Source organism: Equus quagga, chromosome 12 (genome assembly GCF_021613505.1).
Source record: "Equus quagga isolate Etosha38 chromosome 12, UCLA_HA_Equagga_1.0, whole genome shotgun sequence".
Classification (NCBI taxonomy): Eukaryota; Metazoa; Chordata; class Mammalia; order Perissodactyla; family Equidae; genus Equus; species Equus quagga.
In genome coordinates this window covers 73,151,552-73,166,712 of record NC_060278.1, presented here as the reverse complement: position 1 = coordinate 73,166,712, position 15,161 = coordinate 73,151,552, and the positions used below count along the sequence as shown (strand labels likewise).

The window sequence follows — 15,161 nt, the reverse complement described above, 5'->3', positions numbered from 1 at the left end:
ACTAAACGCCAGTTGAAATGCTTTTTATATATAAAACCATTTTAATTAATTAAAATGTCAGTGTCCTCTTACCCAAATGAGAACAGAAGACCTTTACAAGGTATCTTTTATATAAAAACATTTTTCCATTAAAAATGATTCCTCCTCCAATTGAAATTCTGCTTCCTGTCTCTTAAACAAAAACAGATTCTTGCCAAAGGTATTGCTAGTTTATTAGAAAATGAAGTCCTCTGTTATTTCACATAACAGGTAAAGGGTATCAAATAATCTAAGCATCTACTGAGACTAAAGGAGAAGTATCACTCAGCTCTACAGTCAAAAAAATCACGGCAGGGGCTGGCCCGGTGGCACAGCGGTTAAGTTCCCATGTTCTGCTTCAGTGGCCCAGGGTTTGCTGGTTCCGATCCTGGGTGCGGACATGGCGCCACTCTGCAAGCCATGCTGTGGCAGGCATCTCAAATATAAAGTGGAGGAAGATGGGCACAGATGTTAGCTCAGGGCCACTCTTCCTCAGCAAAAAGAGGAGGATTGGCAGCAGATGTTAGCTTAGGGCTAATCTTTCAAAAAAAAAAATCATGGCAAAAGAAAGAGCATCTACAGGATCCACTCAGATTCCCTAACAGGACCAGGGACAAAGAAACATTTTTTTCATGTCATTAATCTGCACACAGATATGTGTATGCTCACACACACACTATACTGGTAAACGGAGAGGGAAAGTTCTTAGTAATCAAAAAGAGTGCCAAAAATGTGGGCTAAGATTATCAAATGAAACAACCTCTTTTAAATAATGCCTAAAAATTCTTAAATTCATGAAACCTAACCCAACACAAACTGATATGATACACAGTTCTCTGTTTGGCTAGTATGTATTACGACAGACATTAGGTACTAACATCAAATCTCCCTAAAAAATATTATCTGTAATTGTTAAATGATGTTGGTGCCTTTCATTTCAGAAATTTTCTCTTCATATGTAGACCTCGCCTTCCCTCTCCTCTTTCCTGCCCTTCCTCTGCCCACCCTCTATATATACATGCACACACGCATATTCACATCTGTGTATATTATGTATACACATACAAAAAAATATACACTCTGCCAAAAATACAATCCATTCAAAAAGTTTCAAATTTTTTTTACATCACCTGATGTTCTGCCAGAAATAACTTCCCTTTATTTTTTTGGTAAAGTATAAATGTAAACATTCTTCAAGATCTAAATATCTCTTTGTGAGTATCTACACTTAGAGGAAGATCTAGACATATAATTTAATATGTAACTTCATGGGCAGGATTACAGTGATCACTATTTTGTTAAATTTTTGCAACATTATTTTTATGATCAGAAAAAAACAACAATAAAGCTAACAGAAAAGAAACCAATTTTGACACTTATTATGTAAAGACACTGCTAAGTTCATGAAACTCCATAAATTTTAATTCCCTTTGTGTACATATTTGATGTCGAATAGTGAAATGTTATACTTTAGAACAATAATAATTGTTAGGAAATTGGCATTTTATAAGCTAAATGAGTGTTCAGAAGGTTATGTACACATGCCTCAAGTCAAACAGCTAAACCACATGAACTTAACATTACATAAAAAATACACAATATGTGTCAGAGACTTTTTCTTCTGTTGTTATACAAGAATACACAGAGTTTTCCAATGATTGATTTTTACAAGGAACTTTTAAAATTATGACTTCTATTCTGACATATATCATTCTGCCATATATCACCTCTAACATAAAAGCCTCGACACCAAAGACTTTGCAGGTTCCAATCAAAAGAAAGTTTGATTTCAGTGGTTTTACCCACAAAATTCCAAAGTTTCTTAGAATATACTGCCATATAGCTGAAGTGTGATTCAAAGGCAAACAGTTCCATTTTTTATTCGCAGATATTAGAAATAAGTCTTTCATTACATCCTCCATTTGTCCTTACTCATGAAAGGAAGAGTGTATTTATATTCTCAGATCTTAGCAGAAAACATGACTATATACAGAATGACGACCCAACAACAACCCTTGAGTAAAAGTGATAAATAAGTTTCAAAAGAACTTTAAAAAGTACACATTTATTTACCATCAATAAGAATGACAACTGAATGGATTGAAACACATAAGTGAATTCATAACTTATGTTTTAAAAAGCATCTGTCACCTTTTGAAGATGCTATAGAACCATTTCACTACTGTGAAAACTGATAAATTAAAGAAAACAACTAAGCATTTCTCCGTCCTTCCTACAGAAATTGTACAGAAGGTTACCAAATAGTTTGTGAAAGAAAATTTTCTCCATTGAAGTATCCCAGCTAATAAAATGAAGAAGAAATTAATAGAACTAGAATATAACAATTTGTAACCTATAACGTAATAATTGATACAGGCAAATCATCAATGGCTGCTAATATCACAAAAAGATTCAACCAGATATTCTGTCTCTCTTGATAAAATTACACCTTTGTAGTCTTGCTCCACACCAAAAAAAATTACACCTGCATCTGATCAAGTCTCTAAATTCAACTATCAATTTCTAGAAATAAAGAGTATCTGCAAAAATACTACAGTTAGCATCATACTTAATGGTGAAAAACTGAATTGTTTCTCCCTAAGATCAGGAACATGACAATGATGTCTGCTTTTATTACTTCTATTCAATAATATACTGGCAGTTCAAGCCATTACAATAAGGCAAGAAAAAGAAATAAAATGCAGAAAGATCAGAAAAAAAGAAACAAAACTACCTCTAATTGCAGATGATATCATTGTTTACGTAGAAAATCCCAATAGAATCTATAAAACAACTACCAGAAGTATCTCTCCAGATTCTTCCTATCTGGTTAGTAGTCTAGGGCAAAGGTTGGCAGCAGATAAGTGCTGGTACTTACCAGTCCCCTAAATGTGGACTTAATATTCATTTCTTCCCCCATTCATTGACTCACCAGATTGTTACTGAGCACCTACTTAGTGCTAGGCCCAGAGGACAGAGTAGTTGGCAGGCATGGTGCTGTATATTGTCAGATCTCCCCAAAAGTGCTGCGGACCTCTCCCTGCCTACTGAGTACACAGTCAACTGTCACTGTGACCAGCCCAGATGCCAGTGCTCTGACTGTGTATCCTATAGACCAACCTTAGGGATTCAGATGAGAACCGTGGAGTCAGCAGCAAATCTAGATATTCTCACAACCTGCTGAGAGCCAGTCTCTATGACCAGCTCATCTCCTGTTGATCCCAACCCTTAGCTCAGCCTCAGCTCACTCTTTCCCAGTGTGCTTCCTGTTGCTGAGACTCCAGTATGCCCCACACCCAAAGACTTCAGAAGTATATTACACTTCTTCTCTTATGGGGATCCTTAACCTTTCACAACCCACAATGAAGATAAATTCACAATAAAAAATTACAAACCATACACACACACACTCACACTTTTAAAATGGAATGAGTAGGCACAAAAAACACGATTATCAAACCAAGAAGTGATAATAGAACAGAGTTTGATGAACGTTTTCAGTAAAAAAAGATAAAGTAAATATTTTTGGTTTTGCAGGCTATATTTGACTCTGTCAGATATTCTTCTTCTTTTATTTTTGCAACAATCCTTTAAAAATTTAAAAAATAATTCTTAGCTCATTAGCTATACAAACAGAAGTCATGGGCCAGATGTGGCCCACAGCTCAGTATTTGACTAGCCCTGTAATAGAATAATCTGTAGCACACAGATAAAAAATGAAGAGAGATCATAATTTTTAAAAACAGGGCAGTATGCAAGCAGTGGCTGGGGTGAGGTATGCAGATTTTTCAAGGAACCAAATAAAACTCTTCAAATGAAAAAAATGTTTAAAACTCAAGACAAGAGAAAGAACTAGAACATATATCCAGAGAAAACAACTAAAAAGCAGCCTAGAACAATAAAGAGAAGGAAAATAAGGATTAAGAAACCTGGAGTGTAAAATGAGAGTATGTAACTTATTAACAGGCATTTTGGAAGAGAGAAGAGAAAGAATGGGAGACAGGGCACTAATATTTGAGAAGACAATGAATAAGAGTTTCCAGAATTTAAGTTATAAGGGAATCTTTAAACCAAAGATACATAACAAGTTCCAAAGAAGATGAATAAAAACAACTGTCCTTATGTATACCATAGTGAAGCTCTGGGCCGAAGGTAAAAAGAAAAATATTAAAAACTAACCATAATAGAAAAGGAGGATCGATAGAAGTGACATCAGCATCATGGCAGAGTAAGTTGTCCCGCTAATCTCTCCCCTCCAACATACAATGAAAAGGACATTCACACTCCAACAGAGGACATCCAAACACAACACAAAAAAATGTCAGAGAGACCCACGCAGGCATACGAGGGAGGGCAGTGGAACAGGGTAAGAGAAAACTTCACTCCCTCTCCTAAAGACTGCAATCTAGGACCACGGGAGGCCTCCGAGAGGGAAGGAATGGGCGAGGGGACACTTGGTGGTGGGAACATCAAGGATTCCCCAGGGCCCTTGCAGCCTAGAGGGAAGCCCTCTACTGGGGGGAAGCTTTCATGGGCGGTGGGGGGGGGGGGGGGGTGATCTCATCAAGCCAACACCCCAGGAGAGCAGATGGTAAGAGCAGAGGGAGAAAACCCCAAGAGCATAGAGGAGAAAGCGCCCCTCCTCCTTCCCACTCAGCACAGACTCCAGCACCAGGGATCACGGCAGAATGCAGAGGTCACAGCATACAAAGCTCTTAACCCCCACCCAGTGGCAACAGGCAGTAACTGCAACATAACACCACCAGGATGTGAAAAAACAGAGACGCTCCATCTAGCAACATTAAACATTATATTAGATCTCCAAACCAGAGAGCAAATCACAAGTACCCATAAATCAGTCCTGAGGACACAGAAATATGTAATCTAAATGACAAAGAATTCAAAATAGCTATCATCAAAAAACTCAACAAATTAAAAGAGAATGTAGAGAAACAATTCAATGAGTTCAGGAGCTACTTCACAAAAGAGACTGAAACTATAAAGAAGTATCAATGAGAAATATTAGAGATGAAAGACACAATGCAAGAAATAAAACAAAATATGGATTCCCTGAATGCTTGAACAGACATCATAGAGTAGCGTATCAGCATAATCAAAGATAGACATGTTGAAATGTCCCAGATAGAGGAGAGAGAACAAAGACTAAAAAGAAACAAAGAAAGTCTCCAAGAAATAGCCGATTCAATTAGGAAATGCAACATAAGAATTATAGGTATGTAAGGAGAAGAGAAGAATGGAGCACAAAGCTTGTTCAAAGAAATAATAGCAGAGAACTTCCAAACGCAGGCAAGAAGATGGAAATCCATGTGGAAGACGATACCAGATCTCCTAAATACGTCAATGTAAAAAGACCTATTGCAAGGCATATAGTAGTAAAACTGGCAAAAGTAAATGACAAAGAAAGAATACTAAGGGCAGCAAGGAAGAAGAAAATAACCTACAAAGGAAGCCCCATCAGACTTTCAGGGGATTTCTCTGCAGAAACCTTACAGGCTAGGAGAGACTGGAATGACATATTCAAATCATTGAAGGACAAAAACTTTCAGCCAAGAATACTCTATCCAGTAAAAATATCCTTCAGATATGATGGAGAAACAAAAACTTTCCCAGACAAACATAAGCTGAGGTAGTTCGTAGCCATGAGACCCCCTACAAGAAATCCTCAAGAAGGCACTCATACCTGAAGAAAAAAAAAAAGGAGAAAGGGGTTACAAAGCATGGAGTAAGGAGATAAATAGGTAGACAGAATCAGAACAGGATAGCAAATACTCAAGTATAGCATTGAAGACAAAGGGAAGGACAACACCAAAAACAAAGATAATCTTGTCATTTTAACCAGAAGCTCAGAATACAAGATGGAATAAGATGTGCGGAAAAACAACTTAGGAGGGGAAGAGGAAAGACACTGAATGGGTTTAGTCTAAGGAAATAAGAGGCCATCAAAAAATTAACTATCTTATCCACGAGATTTTGAGTGTAAACCTCATGGTAACCACTAAACAAAAAAGCAGAACAGAAACACAAATAATAAATAAGGAGAAAACAAAGAAACACAACATAAAAAACTACATAACTTGACTGGTAGACCAAAATACACAGGACGAGAAACAAAGGAAATGCAGGAGAACCAGAAAACGAGTGATAAAATGGCAGCATTAAGCCCTCATATATCAATAATCACTTTAAACGTAAATGGATTGAATTCTCCAATAAAAAGACACAGAGTGGCAAGATGGATTAAAGAACAAGACCCAACATTATGTTGCCTCCAGGAAACAAATCTCAGCTCCACTCACAGACACAGGCTCAGAGTGAAGGGACGGAAGATGATACTCCAAGCTAATGGCAAACAAAAGAAAGCAGGGGTCACAATATTTATATCAGACAAAGTAGACTTCAAGACAAGTAAAGAGAGACAAAGAGGGACAGTATATAATGATCAAAGGGACATTCCATCAAGAAGAAATAACACTTACAAATATCTATGCACCCAACACAGGAGCACCAAAGTTCATAAAGCAACTATTAACAAACCTAAAAGAAGATATTAATAATAACACAATAATAGTAAGGGATCTCAACACTCCACTCACATCAATGGATAGATTATCCAGAGAGAAAATCAAGAAGGAAACAGTGGAATTAGATGAAAAGCTAGACCAGGTGGACTTAATAGATATATATAGAACACTCGATCCCAAAACAGCAGATTACACATTCTTCTCGAGTGTGCACAGAACATTCTCAAGGATAGACTACATGATGGGAAACAAGGCAAGCCTCAATAAACTTAAGAAGATTGAAATAAAAACAAGCATCTTTTCCAATCACAATGTTATAAAGCTAGAAATTAATTACAGGGAAAAAGCTGAGAAAGGGACAAAGATGTGGAGACTAAACAACATGCTATTGAACAAGCAATGGATCATTGAAGAAATTAAAGGATAAATCAAAAAATATCTGGAGACAAGTGAACATGAAAACATACCATACAAACTCATATGGGATGCAGCAAAAGCCATATTAAGAGGGAAATTCATCGCAGTACAGACTCACCTCAACAAACAAGAAAATTCCCAAATAAGCAATCTCAAACTATACCTAACGGAATTAGAAAAAGAAAAACAAACAAAGCCCAAAGTCAGCAGAAGGATATAAATAATAAAAATCAGAGCAGAAATAAATGCTATTTAAACAAAAAAGGCAGTAGAAAGGATGAATGAAACAGCTAGTTCTTTGAGAGGATAAATTTGGCAAACCTCTAGCCAGACTGACAAAGAAAAAAAGAGAAAGCTCAGATAAATAAAATTAGAAATGAAAGAGGAGAAATAGCAATGGATACCACAGTAATGCAACGGATTATAAGAGAATACTACAGAAAACTATATGCCAACAGAATGGACAATCTAGAGGAAATTGATAAATTCTTAGACTCTTACAACCTCCCAAAGCTGAATCAAGAAGAAATAGAGAATGTGAACACACCAATCACAAGTAAAGAGACTGAAACAATAATCAAAAGCATCCCAAAGAATAAAAGCCCAGGACCAAATGGCTTTCCTGGGGAATTCTAGCAAATTTTCAGAGGATTTAATTCCTATCCTTCTCAAGCTATTCCAAAAATTTAGGGAAGATGGAATACTTCCTAACACATTCTACAAGGCCAACATCACTCTGACACCAAAGCCTTACAAAGACAACACAAAAAAAGGAAAACTACAGACCAATATCGCTGATGAACATAGATGCAAAAATCCTCAAAAACAACCTGACAACCTGAATACAGCAATACATCAAAAAGATCATACATCATGATCAAGCAGGATTTATTCCAGGGACACAGGGATGGTTCAACATCTGCAAAGCAATCAACGTGATACACCAAGTTAACAAAACGAGGAATAAAAACCACATGATCATCTCAATAAATGCAGAGAAAGCACCTGACTAGATCCAACACACATTTATGATAAAAACTGTTAACAAAATGGGAATAGAAGGAAATTACCTCTACATAGTAAAGGCCATATATGACAAACCCACAGCCAACATCATACTCAATGGGGAAAAACTGAACACCATCCCTCTGAGAACAGGAACAAGACAAGGATGCCCACTATCACCACTCTTATTCAACGTAGTACTGGAGGTTTTGGCCAGAGCAATTAGGAAGAGAAAGGAATAAAAGGAATCCAAATAGGGAGTGAAGAAGTGAAACTCTCACTGTTTGCAAACAACATGATCTTACATATAGAAAACTCTAAAGAATCCATCGGAAAACTATTGGAAATAATTAATAACTACAGTGAAGTTGCAGGGTACAAAATCAACTTACAAAAATCAGTTGCACTTCTGTACTCTAATGACAAACTTACAGAAAGAGAACTCAAGAATACAATTCCATTTACAATCACAAAAAAAAAAAGAATAAAGTGCCTAGGAATAAATTTAACTAAGGAGGTGAAGGACTTATACAATGAAAACTATAAGACATTATTGAAAGAAATAATGACATAAAGAGATGGAAAGAGAGTCCATGCACATGGATTGGAAGAATGAACATAGTTAAAATGTCCATACTACCCAAAGCAATCTACAGATTCAATGCAATCCCAATCAGAATCCCAATGACACTTTTCATGGAAATAGAGCAAAGAATCCTAAAATTCATATGGGAAACCAAAGACCCCCAATTGCTAAAGGAATACTGAGAAAAAAGAACAAAGCTGGAGGCATCACAATCCCTGACTTCAAAATGTACTACAAAGCCATAGTGATCAAAACCACATGGTACTGGTACAAAAACGGGTACACAGATCAATGGAACAGAACTGAAAGCCCAGAAATAAAACCGCACATATATGGACAGCTAATCTTCGACAAAGGTGCCAAGAACATACAATGGAGAAAAGACAGTCTCTTCAATAAATGGTGTTGGGAAAACTGGACAGCCACATGCAAAAGAATGAAAGTAGACCATTATCTCACAAAATAAACTCAAAATGGATCAAAGACTTGAAGATAAGTCCTGAAACCATAAAACTCCTGGAAGATAATATAGGTAGTATCCACTCTTTGACATCAAATTTAAAAGGATCTTTTCAAATACCAGGTCTTCTCAGACAAGGGAAACAAAAGAAAAACTAAACAAGTGGGAGTTCATCAGACTAAAGAGTTTCTGCAAGGCAAAAGAAACTAGGATCAAAACAAAGAGACAACTCACCAATTGGGAGAAAATATTTGCAAACCATATATCTGATAAGGGGTTAATCTCCATAACATATAAGGAGCTCACAACTGAACAAAAAAAACAGCCCGATCAAAAAATGGGCAGAGGATATGAACAGGCATTTTTCCAAAGAAGATAAACAGATGGCCAATAAACACACAAAAAGATGTTCAACATCACTAATCACCAGGGAAATGAAAATCAAAACTACACTAAAAGACCACCTTTTGCCTGTTAAATTGGCTATAATCACTAAGACTAAAAATAACAAATGTTGGAGAGGGTGTGGAGAAAAGAGAACCTTCATTCACTGCTGGTGGGAATGCAAACTGGTGCAGCCAGTATGGAAAACAGTATGGAGATTCCTCAAAAGACTAAAAATAGAAATACCATATGACCCAGCTATCCCACTACTGTGTAGCTACCCAAACAACTTGAAATCAACAATCCAAAGTAACATATGTACCCCTATGTTCATTGCAGCACTAGTCACAATAACCAAGACATGGAAACAAACTGAGTGCCCATTGACTGATGATTGGATAAAGAAGATGTGGTATATATATACAACGGAATACTACTCAGCCATTAAAAAAAGAAAAAAATCATCCTATTTGCAACAACATGGAAGGACCTTGGAGGGAATTATGCTAAGCGAAATAAGCCAGACTGAGAAAGACAAACACCAAATGATTTCACTCATATGTGGAATATAAACAAACACATGGACAAAGGAAACAATTCAGTGGTTACCAGGGGAAGGGGTGTGGAGGGTGTGCACAGGGGGTGAAGGGGAGCACCTATGTGGTGACAGACAGGAAATAATGTTCAACTGAAATTTCACAATGATGTAAACTATTATGAACTCAAATTAAAAAATATATTAACCATGGTTAAAAAAAGAAAAGAAAAGGAGGATCATCTACAAGGAAATTTAAAAACTTATCTTATAAATTACATATTCCTGAGCAACTAAAGAGGCTAGAAGACTAATATCTTAAAGATGCAAACGCAATAAACAAACAGAAAAAATCCTGTCAACATAGAATCAGTTAAACTACCATTCTAGAGTGAGGGTGAATATAAATAGTTTCAGACATACAAAGACAAACTCATTCCCTTGAGATTTTAGCTCCCAGCTTACTTCTACTCTGCCCAACACCACTCTGTGTCATAATTCTTGCTGATTTTAATATTTACCTAGATGACTTCCCAATTCGCTGGCTTTTAGATTCTCTGATATCCTCTTTTCAAATATCCACACTACCTCATAAATTCACTTCCATGACTATGTCATTATTAATAACATTAACTCCTCCATAGTCTCAATTGCAATCATCCCAACCATCTTATCTTTCCAGCTCAGCTACTGAACACTCAGATTCCAATGTTCCCTCCACTTCACCAAAAACCTGTCATCCATTAATTCTGCTGCTTTTTAACTATCCCTCATTCCCGTTAGGTCCTCCCTTCCTTCCTCATCCAACTAGAATTCCATGCTTCATCAACTTATATCCATTCTCTTACTCCTGAAAGCCTCCATGTTTCCCTCATTTCATTGAACTTGTCTGGTAAAAGCCCACCCTGAAGTTTCAGTCTGATTAACTACTCAAGGCTGCAAAAACAAACAACGCCCAAATCTCAGTGGCTTAACACAACAAAAATATAACTCTCATTAATGTTATAGGTTACACATGGGTCACCAGGAAATGTGCTCTATATAGTCACTCAGGAATAAATCTAGGCTGATGGAGGCTCCATCATCTGTAACTGCAACTCCTGGATCATATCCCCTCCATAAGGGTGAAAGCACTACCCAGGGCCATTTTACAGCTTTAGCCTGGAAGTCACACACATCATTTCCACTCCAGTCCATTGGCCAGAAATAGCCACATAGTCTCAGGCAACTGCAATGGGACTGTGAAATATGGAGAGGATATAGATATTCATGGAGTACTATAGTAAAGGTCTCTGCCACATTTGACTAAACTTAACTTTCCATGCCTGCACCTGCACAGCTAAATGAGGTACAGCAGCCATCTTGTGATCGTAGGGTGACATGCATGAGCAGGAAGGCCTACTCACTGGGGAATATAGGAAAGAAAGGACAGACTCAGGTAGCAGATGGCATTGCTGAGTAGCCCGACCAGCTCGTCTCCTCCCAGCCTTCTTGTTACATGAGATTTAAACAAAACTAAACTAAAACTATCTGTTTAAGCGACTTTGAGTTCTCTTTTTTAAGCCTGAACACGTTCTTCTTTTTTTCTCTCAGTAAAACATATATCACATAAAATTTATCATTTAACCATTTTTTTAAGTGTACAATTCAATGGCATTTAGTACATTCACACTGTTGTACAACCATCACCATCATCTATCTCCAGAACTTTTTCATCTTCCTAAACTGTAACTCTATACCCATTCAACAACAACTCCCCAATTCGCCTCTCCCCAAAACCCTGGAAACCGCCATTCTACTTTCCATCTCTATGAATTTGACTACTCCAGGCACTTCATATAAGTGGAATTATACACTTTTGTCCTTTTGTGACTGACTGAATTTCACTTAACATAATGTCCTCAAGGCTCATCCATATTGCAGCATGTGTCAGTATTTCCTTCCTTTTTAAGGCCAAATAATATCTCATTGTACATATATACCACATTTTGTTTATCCATTCATCTGTCAATGGACATTTGGGGCCGAATGCATTCTTAATCTATATAAACAGTCATTTGCTGGTGAAAGAAAATGGCTCAAAAAACTTTACAGTGAAAGAAGACAATGCCTAGCTACCACTTTCTCCAACTCAAACATACAAATTTGCATTGAATCAAATATAATTTCTGGGTTGACCCGGTGGCGTAGTGGTTAAGTTCGAGCACTCCACTTTAGTGGCCCAGGGTTTGTGGGTTTAGATCCTAGGTGCAGACGTATCACCACTCATCAAGCCACACTGTGGCAGCATCCCACATAAAATAGAGGAAGACTGGCACAGGTGTTAGCTCAGAGACATCTTCCACAAGCAAAAAGAGGAAGATTGGTTGGCGCTGGCCTGGTGGTGTAGTGGTTAAGTTCACATGCTCTGCCTCAGTGGCCTGGGGTTCACCAGTTCAGATCCCGGGCATGGACCCATGCACTGCTTATCAAGCCATGCTGTGGCAGGCGTCCCACATATAAAGTAGAGGAAGATGGGCACAGATGTTAGCTCAGTGTTAATCTTCTTCACAAGAAAAATATATTATCTATATGTAGAATTTCTAAGTTAATATAGATGTATTTATCAGATACCATTAGCAGCAACACATAAGATCATTTGGTCTGAGAACATTTATTTTAACCGAATTATTTTGGAAAATCCATGATATATTTAATTGCTACCAACAACCAAATTTCTTTTTAATTTGTTTGAATAAATGAGAGTAACTTGATTAAAATAAATTCTTTATGATGCCTGAAAAATAGTCTTACATATTTAAGAGCACCTTTTATCCATGTAAAGCATGATCACTTTCCTCAGCCATATGAAATTACTTGAGGGAGGCCATCTTTAGAATGCCTCTTTGTGGGTTTGTTTAGAATTCAAAAAAGGTGGCAAACTCCAAGGAAACCAGAAGAGTTAATAGAGTATCTTTATTTTTCCCTCATCTAGATATTTCCAACCATGCCTTCATTTCTCTAGTGAACACACTGGTCTACATCACAAAAGAACTTCTGTATCTTTACTAAAGGAGAAATCTGAGATTGCTGGCTCAAGCAGCAGGGTCTTGTTCAGAGGAGAACTTGTGCCTTCTATTTATTCAGTTCTCTCATTCTCTCTCTCTCACATAAACACACACACAAACACACACACGCACGCACACACACACACACACACACACACAAACGCCTACCTCAAGGCCATAAGGTCCTACAAAGTAGGGGTTAATATTTTCAATTTTTCAGTCAGACTCACGTTTGAATCCAGCTGAGTGACATTGGAACTCTTTATTTAAGCCTCAGTTTCCTCAGTTGCAAAACAGCAAATAGAAGTAGCAACTACCTCATAGAATTGTTGTAAGAACAAAATGAGACAATGCACGTAAAACATTTAACATGGGGTTGGGCATTCAGTAAGTACTTAATAAATACTACAACGAGGACAATGAGTGCCTTAAGAAAGACCATTTTCTATCATCTTCTTGTCTCTCCCCATCCTATTCTGTGTATTTTCCTTTCATTAGGACAAAGCGATTCCCAGCTACCCTGACAATCATCACCATCACTGAGAGAGCCTAGAATAGAGTTAAAAAGGAGTTTAGCCTTTGATTTGCAATTCAAACGTTATTGCTTCAAAGCAAGCTGAGCCTTCACAAAGGGTAAAAATGATCACCTGGATAAATCTTTCATTACCAAAATAAAACATATAATATAAAAGATTTCTCTTAGTCTGGCAGAAACATTCTAACTGTGGTTATCCAGGGATTATGGATTATGAATGATTTTTGTTCATTATTTATTCCTTCTGTTATTTTCCCATTTCTATAATAAATACCTTTCTTTTTTTCTCCCAACAGGTTTATTGCCTGATTTTAATGTTACCTTCTCTTAAGGCAAGATAGTAAAGGGCAAGGCAGGGTCTCTCATAATGGGATTTGGTCCTATGCACTTCACTGAATGAACATGAACTAAAAATGCTACAGGTGCTTTATTTCATCTGACCTTCATCACACATTTAGTATTTTCACTTCAGCTCTGGTGATAGATGAGATGCATCCTTCAAATTAAGATAATTAAAATTATGTAATGTAATAGTTCAATAAAATCATATTTTAGTTCCAAAACGTAAGTAATAAACTGAAAAGTGCTTGCAATAAGGATAGAGATTTAAGACAATCTTCATTGCATTTCAAGATAATTTTTAAGCTTTTGTCTTTGTCTTTCATAAGCTTTTAATCTTTTTTATCTTTGTCTCATTTAGTGGTGACAGCAGTAGTGGTATGAGCCAATTTATTACAAAATGAAAATTAAAAGACCCTTACGCATCAAATTTTTAATGTAGTGTTCAAATGTAGGGTTTTAATGCAGTATTGAAATGGCAGAAGGTTAAGATAGAAATCCTCCACAGGACTTCAAAATGAGATTAGGATTTTTAAGTATAACACCCAGTCTCATAGATCTTTTTCTCCTTTAGGAGACTTTATTTCTTCTAAACCACTCTAACCTCACTTCTGATACAAAGAGATGCCAGAGGGGGAAAATGAAACTGCATTCACAGGAGAGACATAACCCACATTCCCAGGCAGCCTGCACCTAAGAGTACAGGATCAGCAGCAACAAAACTTCACCTTCAGTACCATGGGCACACCACACATCTCCAAGGATTACTGATGATTTTGAAGTATTTATGTCATCTTATAAATGCTGCCATTCACTCTCACTGTGGCCAGTGGGCATCTGAAAAATCTTTCAACACATCCCCTGTTAGACGTCCACAGGGACAGGTAAGTAATGAGGAAAGGTCTTTCCAAATTTAAAAGGAAACATTTGGTACTTCAGTTTCCAGTATTGCAAATGCTCATTTTCAACAAAGGAATTATTACACAGTACGTCACCTTTTCCCTGTCGGAGAATTTACTGCCAATCTTGGAGTTGGGTTACTTCTGGTTTTTAAGCCTGTCTTGTGAAATTAAAGAGAGGGCTGCCTTAAAAGTGATAAAACACACATGATTTCAGTCTTCACAGTGTCCCCATGGTTATCAAACCTGGAACCTATTATTTAGAAGAAGAAAACATCAGGAGCTTTATAAAGAAGTGGAATAAGTAGTGAAGATATCTAATCTAGTCAAAGGTTAGAGTCACCAACATACATTTAGTGTTTCCCCAATATTCACTTCTCTCTAATCCATAAGT

General features: G+C 37.0%; 1 protein-coding gene across 9 annotated transcripts in view; it reads right to left on the bottom strand.

The window, feature by feature from the left end:
* The window catches only part of TASP1 (taspase 1), a 249,810-nt gene that overhangs the window by 97,818 nt on the left and 136,831 nt on the right, over positions 1-15,161 (bottom strand). The window lies entirely within an intron of this gene.